Consider the following 15,375-nt stretch of genomic DNA (forward strand, 5'->3'; position numbering starts at 1 on the left):
TGGTTCCTTTCTGTCTACCCAAGTTTGGGGGAGTAATGATAAAGGCAGCCCCTTGGCCACCCATGCTGGCACTAAGCTATATCTCAACTGGGTCTTATTGTCACCAGACCCTGCACAAACTTGGGGGTGCATGCATATGAAGTTGGCAGTAATACATGCTGAAACACGTCTGTCCCACAGCATACAGATCTCTAGTGCTGAGGCAGTCCTAGAGGCTCTCTCAGACATAAGGCTGAGGTTAGAGGCCCTAGAGTTTTATCAGGTGCTGGGTCTCACAGTTTGGCTATGAATTCCAAGGCAGGGCCCTAAGTTCAGTTTCTTGACCTACTTCCCCATGGCTAGAATCCTGCTCCATTACCAGAGGTTTGGGGATAGGTTTTTGAGGTAGTTCCTTAGCTTCCTAGCAAACAGATATCAAAAAATTGAGTCTAGGGGAGGCCTTTTTGTATTGTGGGCTAAGCCACTGCTGTGACACCTGCATCTCATATCAGAGTGCTCGTTCAAGTCTCCACTTCCTATCCAACCTCTTGCTAATGCACCTGGAAAGGCAGCAGAAGACAGCCAAAGTACTTGGATCACTGCCATTCACATGGAAGATCCAGATGGATTTCCTGGCTCCTGGCTTTGGCCTTGTCCATTCCTAGCTGTTGCAGCCATTTGGGAAATGATTCAGCAGATGGAAGATCTCTCTCTCTCTCTCTGTCTCTGTCTCTCTGCATCTCTTCTGTTCAGTATTACTATGCCTTTCAAAAAGTAAATAAATAATCTTTATAAAACAACCAAACAAACGAAACTGGATCTGGAGGTACAAGGCTGGGGACAGGGACCATGGTGGCATGTTTAGGCACTGTTTTTATCACGGCAGGCAGTCCTGCTCTGGATTTCAAGTGTATGTGCTAGACTTCATCCATTCTCCCTTTCCCAAGTGAGAGCTGAGGCATCTCTTTCCATGTTGAACTATTTATGTCTGGATAAGATTTGTGCAGGCACCTCTTTCTATCCTTCTTTCTTCAATTCATCTTTTATTATTATATTAAAATCAGGCACAGTGTTCATCATATGGCTTCCCCGGGTCTTTGAAGGCAATTTGTTGTGTGAACACCTGTTCAAACTAGTGTCTCTGTGAAGAAACACTCTGAGTGTCTACCACCATCTTGTTCTGTCTTTCTTTATTTTGACTATTCTGAATAATCCAGCAATGAGAACGAGAATGAGATTGAGATTGCAGGTGTTTCTTCAACATACTTATCTCATTTCTTTCAGATATATACCCAGTGGCAGGATTGCTGAATTATATGGCAGTTCAATTGTCAATTTTTTGAGGAAAGTCAATACTGTTCTCCATAACAGCTGTACTATTTTACATTGACCAGTGGTGTGCAAAGTTTCTCTTGTCTCTACATCCTTGCCAACACTTGGTATTTCTCAGATGACTGCAGTGTTTATTATTTTCTGTCAATTTTTTCTTGGTTACAGATACTCATTTCAGCATTAAAATTCTTGTTTATCTGAAAATAATCATCCTATGAAGGACAAATTTTGATATGCAATCCAAAGTTTGCTTTCAACTAGAAAGCTTAGATACTATAAATTACAAATTATATTTTTGGGCCGGCACTGTGGCTCACTTGGTTAATCCTCCACCTTGTGGCGCCGGCATCCCATATGGGCACCGGGTTCTAGTCCCAGTTCCTCCTCTTCCACTCCAGCTCTTTGCTGTGGCCTGGGAAGGCAGTGGAGGTTGGCCCAAATGCTTGGGCCCCTGCACCCACATGGGAGATCAGGAGGAAGAAAAACTGGCTCCTGGTTTCAGATCAGTGCAGCACCAGTTGTAGCAGCCATTTGGGGAATGAACCAATAGATGGAAGACCTTTCTCTCTGTCTCTCTCTCTCTCACTGTCTATAACTCTACCTGTCAAATAAATAAATAAAAAATAAAAACAAATTATGTTTTTAAGGGAAGAACCTCCTTCCCCATTTTCCTCCTTAAATTACAATAATGAAATGTCTAATACAAGAGCCTCCTTCACTGTAATACTCCCTAGGAGTAACAGTGCTCTTGTTGAGATTATTTCCTAATATCTCTATTTTGAATGATAGTCTGTAAATCTTGTGGATAAATGAAATTGCATGAAAATCACCTTCATTCAGAATCTGACCTTGCATCATTTTTACTCACTGCTCCTGGTTCTATATCCCAAAGCAGTTTAATCTCCCATGTGATTTTACTTGTAATTTAGTTTGACCAACGTATTCTTTATATATTTCATTTTTCAAATGTTACTATTAAAATTATTGGCTTTAAATTATAATCTCTAGAATTGGTCTACGTGGCTTGGCTCTCAGTTCTGACAGCTACAATCTGTATAATCTCAAGAAAGCTGTTCAGGGTGCTAATGTTTGCTTCTCTGTCTGTAAAATGGAAATAAAAACAATACCTAAAAGGTTTTATGGGGATTGGGAATGTATGTAAAATGTTTGCACCTGATTAAAACCTAATGAAGAAGATATGGTCTAGACAAGTTCAGAAATGAAAATGGAAATGCATATTCTGATGTAGAATTTAATTTTTGTTCACAAAGTAAAGATTATATTGTGTTTCATTACATCATTAATTGTTTCAATGCATCATTAGGTTATATTGCTTTTGTGGTAAACTGAAAAAATCCGAGACCCAGAAGAGCTTTTGTTGACCCAAAACCTCCTCAAGTGATGGTTGAGCAATACTTTAGAGTCCAAATGCATGCTTTACATTGATCCTCACTACACTGAAAAATTTTGGTCAATTGCTTCAAAATTCTGAATGTTATTTGAATTTCTCTAGCTATACAAAATATTTACTACCTTTCTTGATTATAACTAGTGATTTTAAATTGATACTTCCCCATAGTTCATTTACTGTGTTCTCTAAGTTCCTAAATTGCAAACTAAAACATAAGAAAATTCTAAAATGTGGACTATTTTCCTGGAAGGCAATGAGAAGGCTGATCATTACAGAGCTCATGCATAGCAGATGCAAGTGTATTGTCTTATGTATTTCTCTTCTTTTAAGAGTGTAATTGTGTTTTCTAAACAATGAGAAGTAGCATTTTTCCAAATGGTAACACCATTTAGAGTAATCGGTATTTTCCAGTTGGTCAAAATGTCTGCTTCCTGTGCCTGCTGAAGTAAATTTGAGGTCACACAGTGCTACACAAGCATCCGCTGTCACAGGTATTGCCCTTAGCTGTTTTGAAAATGGGAAATTATGAAGATGATCACTTGATTTCTGATGTCTAGACGTTATTTCCCACATGGCTCCATCAGGGATGGCTAAGCCTCAGGATATCCAAACATACATAATTTATATAGTTGAAGCTTATTTTCACTGTCAAGAAGCCAAATCCCTCAGGCAGTCCTGCCAAAGAACTATTTCATTCATTCTTTCTCTTTTTTCATCCCCAAGGTTTTGTTTTAACATTGGCTCCTTTTTAATAGCAAAAATGAGGAAACAAGGTCCTGTTTTGTGCAATAATGTATTTTCCACTAAAAGAATCTTCACCCCTTAGAGAAAATCAACCCTTCGTAGGTGGTTAACTTTCTCAGGAAGTTGGCTTTATATATATATATATATATATATATATATATGAATAATGCTTATTATATCATTTTGAAGTATGCTTAAAATATATTTTTGAGCTTAAGTTAATAAACAGAAAAATATCCCTGGTCAAATGACATCTTCCTCCTGAAGACAATCTTTTTAAATAGCAATGGATAATGAAAATTTTAAAAAATGTCTGATTACTCCTATAGTAGCTTTGTGGGAGTATATCTGGAAGAGTTGGAATGAGATTCCCAAATCCCAACTTAAAAACTATAAGGTAATATTTAAAAATTATTTTTATATGATAGTTCATATGCTAACTTATATGCTTTCCTTTACAATAAGAAAGAGAGGATTAGAAATTAAACATGGAAGAAGTTAGAAGACTCAGAATATTGTGTCATGTAGTCAAAGTATGGTTGCATGAACTTGGTTTAACAATTTAGCTGTGGCTACAAATTTCTCATGAGTTTAAAAGAGGAATCTGGGCTCAGATAAATTCTGTGTTTTTTAAAAATTTTTTAAGATTTATTTTATTTATTTGAAGAGCAGAGTTACAGAGAGGGAAAGGAAGAGAGAGAGAGTGTGTGTGTGTGAGAGAGAGAGAGAGAGAGATTGATTTGCCTTTCGTTGGTTCACTCCCTAAATGGTTTCAATGGCCAGGGCTGGGCCAGGATGAAGTCAGGAACCAGGAACTGCATCTTGGTCTCTCATGTGGGTCCAGGGGCCCAAGGACTTGGGCTGCTGCTTTCCCAGACACATTAGCAGGGAGCAGGATTGAAAGTGGAGCAGCTGGGACTAGAACTGATGCCCATATGGGATGCCAGCATTGCAGGTGGTGGCTTAACCTGTTATGACACAATGCTGGCCCCTCAGGTAAATTCTGTAGTTCCTAGATCCTCTTCTTTAGATGATAAAGGCTAGTACTCCATCTTGAAAAAAATACAGTGCAAGGGAATTTAGAGCATGAGAAAAGAAGAAAGAGGAAATTTTGTGGCAGGGATTCCCAGATTCTGGGTCAGGGAGCCTTCAGACCCTGAGGATTAGGAGTTAACAAGCAGTTGACAGAGGTATGTAAACACAGGTCAGCTTTGCTTAAAGCACCTATTTCCATGTAACAGAAGAGCAAGGAGACCTTTCATGAGTGGAGACATGGGGGATAGTGTATCACCCAACTGTGCCCTTAAAAGATTGAAGAAAAGAGGGACTTGGTAAATGTATTTTAAGTATCTCTGTTGATATTAGGAATTTGACCCCTTATTTGTCTGTTTCTTGGCCTAATTGAAACTCCAAAAGACTCCAAGTATATTAAAATTGTACTTTTTGGAGGCCTGCATTGTGACTCAATGGGTTAAGTCACAGCCTGCAATGTCAGCATCCTCTATTGGAGTGTCAATTCAAGTCCTAGCTGCTCCACTGCCAGTCAAGCTTCCTGCTAATGTGCCTGGGAAAGCAGCAGAGGATGGCCCAAGTACTTGGTTTGCTGCTACCCACATAGGAAACTGAGGTTGGGTTTGAGGTTTCTGTCTGTGGTGGAATGAGAAGATGAAAAGGTCTTGCCAAGATGCCACTGAGGTAAGAAGGTCATGCCAAGATGGCCACTGACTACAGAAACTGACTGACAACAGGCTGTGATTGGATGGCTTCAGAAACCACATGACAACAGAGCCTGACTGACAGCAGGCCATGATTGGATGGTTTCAGAAACTGCCTGGCAACAAGAGCCTGACTGGCAACAGGCTGTGATTGGATGGCTTTGCAAACTGCCTGGCAACAGGCTGTGATTGGTTAGGGCATAGACTGCCCCTTGACTGGATTGGCTGCCTTGGCTATATAAGCTGCTATAGCAACTGAAATAAACAAGTCTGTGGGCTGCTCGCCTCTGGCCCACTTTCACCCGACTCCTGGGGTCTGTGTGGTGACTCCGCACCTCTTGCCCCCTCCACACTCCTCCTCTCAGAAGAAATCAACTGCAGCATCTGTCTTCAGCCTGGACCAGCCCTGCCAATTGCAGCCATTTGAGGAGTGAACTAGTGAATGAAAGTGTTTCGCTCTCTCTTTCTGCATTTAAAATATATAAATCTTTGAATAAATAAATAAAATTGTGCATTTTACATTTGAAGGCAATCAATTCTAAAACTTGAATTGAGATCTGAATTTAAAGTGTATTCCATGAACAATGAGAAAGCTATACAGATTGGTTTCTCAGGAATCTGTTCATTCCAAATGTTATCAGTTCTCACAAATATCAGGATTGTGCAAAACATGGAAAACATCACTACAGTTTTGAATCTCAAGTTATCTGTGGAATTTGACAATTCTAGAAACTTGGGGCTCCTTAAGTATACTAGGCACTACAATCTTGTTTGCTATTTTACTGGTCATTATTTACAGCAAATTGGGCTCTACCAAAAATGATTCATTTTGCCAAGTCTGTCTTTGTTCTGAGGTACAGCACAGTACTCTTACCATGAATCTTTACAAATTGGTGTGACTAATTATCAAACAAATTTAGCATCTTGGTCATTGGCTGATCTGCTCATGGTCTAAAGTGTTTACTTTTCAATTTACTGCTGCTGGTCCAAGGACCATATTTTCAGCAGCAAGAGCTATGCCAAAACCAAACAGATGACTGATTTTCCTCTTCCCTTGAAGCTGGGCAAGTCCCAGCCTTTGCAAGCTGTGGCCAACATTGGCAGCTTCAGAAGGAGTAAAGCAGAGAGACTTTGTTCTGATGCCAGTTGTGCCTCTAGGTCACAGGTATAGTGAACTCTGCTGACATTTAACGCACCTCAACAGCTAGACCTCAAATCCGCTAATCAAACAATACGGGAGTGCTTCATTCAAATAGTCATGGAAAATGAAATTAAAGTTACTTTGATGCAAAACAAAATTTTTTTAAAGAATTATTTATCTGAAAGACAGAGTTACAGAGACAGGTAGAGCCAGAGAGGGAGAGAGGTCTTCCATTCCGCTCGTTCACTCCCCAAATGACTGCAATGACCAGAGCTGAGCTGAACCTAAGCCAGGAGCCAGGAGCTTCTTCCAGGTCTCCCACATGGCTGCAGGGGCCCAAGGACTTGGGCCATCTTCTACTGCTCTCCCAGGCCATAGCAGAGAGCTGGATTGGAAGAGGAGCAGCCAGGACTCGAACTGGCACCCATATCGGATGCAGCACTGTAGGTTGGGGCTTTAACCTACTGCACCACAGCACCAGCCCCAGTGCAAAAAATTTTGAAATCCATGCATAGGAAGGGTCTTTAAGAAGTTCATGCAAAGTACTTATTATGGAAACTTGATGGATTTCAAAATTGTTTGCACCAAAAGAAACTTATCTTTTAATTCCATTTTCCCACAAATATTGTGAAGTAACCTCATAAACTCTGAAAACCAAGAGAGAAAGAAAAAAACAGAAGATCCACATAAAACAGATGGTGCTCAGAGGAATAGAACTGTTAGACGGGATATGCAATTCATTAAACACAATGTCAAAGATCACCTTACATGGACTGAATTTTTTTAAAAAAACAATCTGCTTATATTTGAAAATATGACTTGAAAAATAAAAATGCATGTAAAAATAAAAAAAGATGAATGTCATGGTTGACACCTGAATTAAGGTCTGGGATAATTATTGCAAAACAAATACAAATTTACAAGAAATAAATACAAAGAACATTTTAAAAATTGCAAAACAAAGTAGTAACGGATAGAAAGTATTTCTAGAAATGAGTTTTGGAGAATAGTTTGAAGATACACAGCATGTTAAAATACTGAGCTTTCCAAGGCCTTCATTGTGGCCTAGCAAGTTAAACCTCTTTCTGTGACACCTGCATCCCAAATGGGTGCCAGTTCTTGTCCCAGCTCTCTACTTCTGATCCAGCTTCCTGTTGGTGGCCTGGAAAGGTGATGGTCCAAGTGCTTGAGGCCCTGCTACCCAGGTGGGAGAGCAGGAAGGAGCTCCTGGTTCCCGGCTTCAGATCAGCACAGCTCCAGCCATTGTGGCCATTTGGGGAGCAAACCAACAGATGGAAAATCTCTCTCTGACTCTCTCTCTCTCTGTGTGTAACCCTACCTTTCAAATAAATGAATAAATAAACTTCAAGATAGTGGATTAAGAGTTGAAGGGAAAACAAGGGTAATAAATTTTTGCAATAGCTATGTACTCAAAATCTAAGTTGATCATTGGAGTGTGATGAGAACATAGAATTTAAGCACAAAACAAGAAATTTTGAACCAGAAGAGATAGATTTCAGAGGAAACCCGTATAAAAGTCTCAAACTAAAAGTGCTAAGGGAACAACAAACTAACGAGTTTGTGGAGTGGAGAGAGAAAGTACATATTTTTGAAAGAATGTGTGGGAAGGATCAATCTTTAATTGGAGAGAGAAATATTTGGGGAAGCAGAAAATCTTATTCAAGAAATGACATCCATCATTTAAAAAACTATTTGGAATGTGGCTGATTATTGTACTCAGAATAGAACACTAACTGTAAATAAGACATTAAGGATGTTAAATGCCTAAAGTTTGTATTCCTAAAATAAAAAAAAAAAAAGAGGATAGAGAAAAATCTCGAATTTCAGGAGGATATGAATAGTCACAAGTATAAATAAGAATAAGGTACAAGAGGAAAAAAGTGAATAATAAAGAGTAACAGATTAATTTACGTGGAGGCAAGGACCATGAATTTAATTTATTGTGGTAGAACTAGAGGCTAGTACATTGTATTCTCTTACGAAATATTTATTGGTTGAGCAAAAAAAATGATAGGTGTGGGATCCACTTTCTTGGCTAGATTAGTAACATTGTAGGTTAATAGCATTTTAAATTGAAAATCCCAAGTGAAAATTATGATTATTCTGTGGAAGGTATTTCCACTGGCCACCTTTCCCCTTGGTCTCCACGTTCAACACTACACAGCATCTGTGGAATTGCTGTAAAAATGTATTGGAACAGCAGTTTCACATTCCCGAACTGGGTGGAGTTGCAGCACTTCATTTTTTGCATTCTGATGTTGGTAATTCCACCTTCCCAAATTTTCTAAACAGGCAGCAGAGGATAAAGCCCTTGGAGCTAAATACATTAGACTTCAAATCTGACTAAGGATTCTTTTCTAGTTGGGTGAACCAGTTAACTTGCTTGAGTCTCACTTTTATAATAAAATTTAAAATGCTAAAGTAATGTTAAATTTTAAAATGACTATTAGTTATTGTTCACTTTGTGCCAAATACTGTGTTAAACACTTTATGGTATCTCATTTTATTTTCTAATAACTCTGTGAAGTAGGTGTTATAATCAGACTGTAAGACTAACCTCACATTATGAAATGATAAATGTCACCATAAGGTTTACCAAGATTTACAACCAAGTAAATGAAGAGCTTTTGGGGAAATCTACGATTCACACAGAACCTCCATTTAGTTTCTTCTCCCTATATTGTTTTCAGCTATGTTTCCTCCTCATCTCCCTCAATTATCCATAAGAGGTATCCTGGTGAATACTCTGAACTAGTTCAGTTATTCCAATCCACCTACATTGCACACTGACTTGGACCTTTCTCAACTCGGTTGGCACAAATTTTACTCATTATTCTTCATTTTTCAGCTGAGTCTGCCTTGATTTCTGTGTCCTCTTATTTTCCGTTACTCTCAAATTAAAAATTAAGTTAAATATTTCTTTTTACAGAAAAACAAAATGGAGAACATAAAATAAGGAAAACATTCTTAAAATGAGACTTTTATATTTGAAGGTATTATGAATAATTTTTTGCAATATCATTTAAAAATGAATTTTAATTTTAAAGCAGTTATATTCACAGCAAAATTGAGCAAAAGTACAATTATTGCCCTAGGATGAATCACTGAGATGATCAAAACTTGGATGCATAATTTCAAACTGAATTTAGAAAGATGAGAATAATTTCTTCTTCCACTATTGGAACAAGATTTCTTATTTTCTCATATTCTAACCAAGACTAGACATTAAAATGTAAAGACTTTTTGCAAATTTTATTGAAGGAAATGCCATTTTAAAAGATATTTTGCTTTTGATTAATGATATTGAAAATGTTGGTATATTTATTATCTATTTGCCTGTTGGTATTTATCATTTCTCTATTATGGCATTCCCTTTTTACACGGATGAAGGAGATTATGCATTAAATATATTAATCTCTCATGAATCATTTCTTAAAATAATTTTCTTCCTTTGTCATTGGACATTAACTTTTTTCAATTTTTTTATTTTAAGATAAATTTATGGCCAGCGCTGCGGCTCAATAGGCTAATCCTCTGCCTGCGGCACTGGCACACTGGGTTGTAGTCCTGGTTGGGGCGCCGGATTCTATCCCAGTTGCTCCTCTTCCAGTCCAGCTCTCTGCTGTGGCCCGAGAGTGCAGTGGAGGATGGCCCAAGTGCTTGGGTCCTGCACCCGCATGGGAGACCAGGATAAGCACCTGGCTCCTGGCTTCAGATCAGCGTGGTGCGCTGGCCGCAATGGCCATTGTGGGGTGAACTAATGGAAGGAAGACCTTTCTCTCTGTCTCTCTCTCTCTCACTGTCCACTCTGCCTGTCAATAAATAAATAAATAAATAAAAAGATAAATTCATATACACAGAGGAGTTGGAAAAATCTAGAGAATTCCTGTATGCACCATATTCCACTTGCTGTTATGTGAAAAATCACACATAACCACAGAACAATGATGAAAACTAAGGAATCAGCTTTGTTGCAGTTTTATATTAAATAAATTACAGAACTGTTTGGGACTTGGTATCCTTTCCACTTGGGCCTATTATTTCATTCCAGATCCAGTCCAGGCTCCCCCACTGCCCAGAGTCGTCATTTATCTCTGGTCTTTTCCAATCTTCTAGAAGTCCTCAGTCATTCCTTGTCTTTCATGGCATTTGACACTTTTGAAGATTATGTCTTTAACTTTTAAAATTTAATTTCAAACTTACTTAAGTTTGAAAAAGTTTTGTGCATTTTGGTTTCTATATTTGGTATTATATTTAGAACACTTAGAAAGTAATGCCCTGGGGCCTGCACTGGGGTGTAATGGGCTGAGCCTCTGCCTGTGGGGCTGGCATCCCACATGGGTGCTGCTTTGTGCCCTAGCTGCTCCACTTCTTTTCTTTTTCTTTTTTTTTTTAAGATTTATTTATTTTATTTGAAAGGCAGAGTTACAGAGCAGCAGTGGCAGAAAGAAAGAGAGAGAGAGAGAAGAGAGAGCCTTCCATCGGCTGGTTCACTTCCCAGATGGCCACAATGGCCAGAGCTGCACAATGGCCAGCCCGGCTGCTCCACTTCTGATCCAGCTCTCTGCTATGGCTGGGAAAGCAGAAGAAGATGGTCCAACTCCTTTGGCCCCTACACCCGCATGGGAGACCTGGAGGAAGCTCTGGCTCCTGGCTCCTGGCTTCAGATTGGTTCAGCTCCAGCCATTGCAGCCATTTGGGGAGTGAATCAGTGGATAGTAATGTCCTGCCACTAGCTACTTGATAATATTATTTTGTGTTATTTCCATATGGGTGCTGGTTTCAGTCCTGGCTGCTCCACTTCCAATCCAGCTCTCTGCTATGGACTGGGAAAGCAGTAGAAGATGGTCTGGCATTGTCGTTGCCTTCAAAACAAATAAAGTTAATAGGGGGAGTGGGAGGGGGTAGAACATTTGCTTGTGCTAAATAATATTTATGTAGCTGATGTTGATTAGGAACATGCAGTTGATGGTTTTGCAGATTATCAAAATAAGAACAATAATGAGATTCAAGGCAAGAAAAGAATGTTATTACCAGAATTGGACCCTTAAAAGTTCAAATATATCTATGGGAACAAATGATAGAAGTGGTAATCTTCTAGGGTTGGTCCAAACTATCTTCTTAGTCTTTGAGGATCATAACTGAGTTGCTGTCCCAAAGAGGGAATAGGGAGTAGCAGGACAGCCAGGACTTCTTTCCTGGAGACTATGCAGTGGAGACATGGCCATGGTGATGATCTGCATGTTGCCATGGGTTCAGTGAAGGATCTGCTTTTACTTGGGAATTTAGTTAGAAAAATTTAAACAATTGCATTCAGAGTAAGAAAAGTATTCTTTACTCTGTGGAATGGAGGTAGGGAGTCTTCTAGGACATGCTCCCCATGCTTCTGAAAGTAAAATGTATGAAATATTTCTGGGGCTCTTGTTAGAAATAATTCTGACTCTGCCAGTCCCAAAGGGACAAATACCATATGTTCTCCCTGATCGGTGACAACTAACTGAGCACCAAAAAGGAAACCTGTTAAAGTGAAATGAACACTATGAGAAACGGTGACTTGATCAGCCCTTGCCCTGACTGTTGATGAACAACTTAATATGTTATCAATCTTAGTATTTTTTTGTTTGTTTGTTCTACTTAATACTTTTGGTTGAATACTGTAATCAATACACAGTTATTCTCAAGTGTTGAAACTTAACTGAAAAGTGATCACTGTTAAATATAAGAGTGGGAATAAGAGAGGGAAGAGATGTGCAGTTCGGGACATGCTCAAGCTGACTTACCTCAAACGGTAGAGTTAGAAACATACCAGGGGATTCCAATTCAATCCCATCAAGGTGGCACATACCAATGCCATCTCACTAGTCCTGGTGGTGATCAATTTCTGTTCACAATTGATCATAATGATAGGACTAAGAGCCAAAGGGATCACATAAACAAGAATAGTGTCTGCAAATACTAGCTGATAGAATAAAAAAGGGAGAGAACGATCCAACATGGGAAGCGAGATACACAGCAGACCCATAGAATGGCAGGTGTCCTAAACAGCACTCTGGCCTCAGAATCAGCCCTTAAGGCATGCGGATCTGGCTGAAAAGCCCATGAGAGCATTTCAGCCATGGAAAGCCAAAACACTCTGGGGGAAAACAAAAAACAAAAAACAAAAAACAAAAAAACAACAACAACTAAATGAAAGATCTCCGCAAGTGAGATCCCAGTGAAAAGAATAGGTCATCAAAGAAGGAGGTACCTTTCTCTGAAGGGAGGAGAGAACTTCCACTTTGACTATGACCTTGTCTAAATATGATCAGAGTTGGTGAACTCAAAAGGCTTCCATAGCCTTGGCAACTCATGATAAGAGCCTAGGGTGATTACTGATGCCATAAACAAGAGTGTCAATTTGATAAGTCAACAACAGGAGTCACTGTGCACTTACTCCTCATGTAGGATCTCTGTCCATAATGTGCTGTACATTGTGACTTAATGCTATAACTAGTACTGAAACAGTATTTTTCACTTTATGTTTCTGTGTGGGTGCAAACTGTTGAAATCTTTACTTAATATATGCTAAACTGATCTGCTGTATATAAAGAGAATTGAAAATGAATCTTGATGTGAATGGAAGGGGGGAGGATGAGGGAAAGGGGAGGGTTGCAGGTGGGAGGGAAGTTATGGGGGGGAAGCCATTGTAATCCATAAGCTGTACATTGGAAATTTATATTCATTAAATAAAAGTTTAAAAAAGGAAAAAAAAAGAAAAGAAAAGAAATAATTCTAACTCTGTAAATTTGGTGTAGGAGCCTGATGTTCTGAATTTTTAGGGATTTCTTTTTTTTAAGGTTTTCTTTCTTTTTTTAAAGATTTATTTATTTATTTATTTGATAGGTAGAGTTACAGACAGTGAGAGGGAAAGACAGAGAGAAAGGTCTTCCTTCCATTGGTTCACCCCCCCAACTGGCAGCTACGGCCGACGCTATGGGGATCCGAAGCCACGAGCCAGGTGCTTCTTCCTGGTCTCCCATGCGGGTGCAGGTGCCTAAGCACTTGGGCCATCCTCCACTGCCCTCCTGGGCCACAGCAGAGAGCTGGACTGGAAGAGGAGCAACCGGGACTAGAACCCGGGGCCCATATGGGATTCCGGTGCTGCAGGCAGAGGATTAGCTAAGTGAGCCTCGGTGCCGGTCCCTTTTAGGGATTTCTTATTGCTAGTCCACTCACTAAATTTGAAACAGGAAGACTCAAGGACACAACAAAGAATCACATGAAGGGATAGAGTTTAGAAAATTCAAGTGAAGAAGCAAGGGTAGGATTGATTGGAAGGCAAGTGTAGAAAGCAGGAATTAAAGTTTTGTGCATGGAATGAAGCATCTACATGAATAGAATAGAAATGATAGGTGGGATCAGAGACAAACTGGCTGTGAAGCTAAGCTTCATGGACTCTCACTTGATAAAGTTGACATAGTGAGATATTTTAATGCATAACTGCTAAGTCCACTGTCTCTATTTTCTTTTCTGTCCTTTCATTAATTTCTTGTCTGGTGATGCTATATTTATTGGGTAAAGTATAAAATTACTATAATGTTTTCAATTATTTTTCCATGAAATTTACAGTATCTATCTTAGTTTGGAATTTGATATAATGTAGATCTGGTTTTGAATTTCAACTCTGCTACTCCCTGGGACTATGAAGTTGGCAAGCGATGAAAAGATAGGGGTCCTGACTTCCTGAAGATGGCAATGATACCAGTAACATTAACGAACTCTTACTAGCTCAAGGCTTGTGATGTTATCTCATTTAATCACTGAAAGAAAATTATGCAATGTATTCTGTTATTATAACTATTTAGTAGATTAGAACTTTGAGGGACGGAAAATTTCAGGAACTTATCTAAGATCATGGCATTAGCACATTCTGATTTCAGAGCTTATACCTTATACATCTTTTTGAATTGGAGGGAAAGAAATGTAAAGAAAAAATAATGTACAGAAGACCAACTCTATACTAAGTAAAGATTTCAACAATTTGCACACACACGCACACACACACACAGATACACAGCTGAGAACTAGTTTTACAGTTAACTCTCATAATATAATTCATTGTACAAAGTTAATTGAAAATGAATCCCAATGGAGAATAGAACTGGGAAGGGGAGAGGGAACAGAAAGAGGGGTGGGTATGGTGGAAAGAATAACTCTATTCCTAAAGTTGTACTTATAAAATTTCTATTAATTAAAAAGTACATTAATTAATTATTAACTTTTAAAGAAGAAAAGTAATGCAAACCCCCAGAAAGCCACTCTGTGGCTTTGTCTTTAAAACTCTTAACTGTTGTGGGGGTTCTAAAGGTCACAGAAGGCTGGCATAAACTGGCAGAGGTTTTGTGAAGGAAGTGACTCAAACTGATGCTTACAGAATGAGCTAGCATTTAGACGAGCCATTAAAAACAAAACAATGTGAGTGGAATAGCATGCAACAATTCACTCACTGTTAACAGTCGTGGAATCAAGTCTCAGAAATAAAAAAGAAACAAAGCCTTTCATCCAAATAGTTGCACCCAAGTTTGAAAAAAAATCAGTACAAGTAGACCCAAACAAACCACTGAAGCTTTCATTTTTTCAGAAGAAATGGAATGTCCTTTTTCAAGTTATAAATCTTTCTGGCTAGGCTCTCAAGAGTAATAGCAATAGGTTTTTGTGTGTGCAAGTTTAAAGGATCAATGACCATTTCTCCTCCAATGGGAAATTATTAAGAATTACACAGCCAAGCAATGGAAGAATCTGAGTCAGTTTGTGCCAAATCAAACTAAAAAGAATGTTTCAGTATCAAAGTGTACCTGTACTTTCCTTGGCAGAAAAACAGTTATTGAGATATATGAGCCTAGTTGTACAAGAAGAGAGTTCTACCAGTTCTGGGGAAATCATGGCTCACAGTAATTCAGTCCTCCTGGGATCTTGGCAGAAATCAAGTGTTACTTCACCACAGCTGTGAAATCTGCCTGGAATACCTCTGTGAATGGTTAGTGATGAATGGC

The sequence above is a fragment of the Oryctolagus cuniculus genome, chromosome 1 (assembly GCF_051225735.1).
Source record: "Oryctolagus cuniculus isolate XC-2025 breed Fujian yellow rabbit chromosome 1, ASM5122573v1, whole genome shotgun sequence".
Taxonomy (NCBI): domain Eukaryota; kingdom Metazoa; phylum Chordata; class Mammalia; order Lagomorpha; family Leporidae; genus Oryctolagus; species Oryctolagus cuniculus.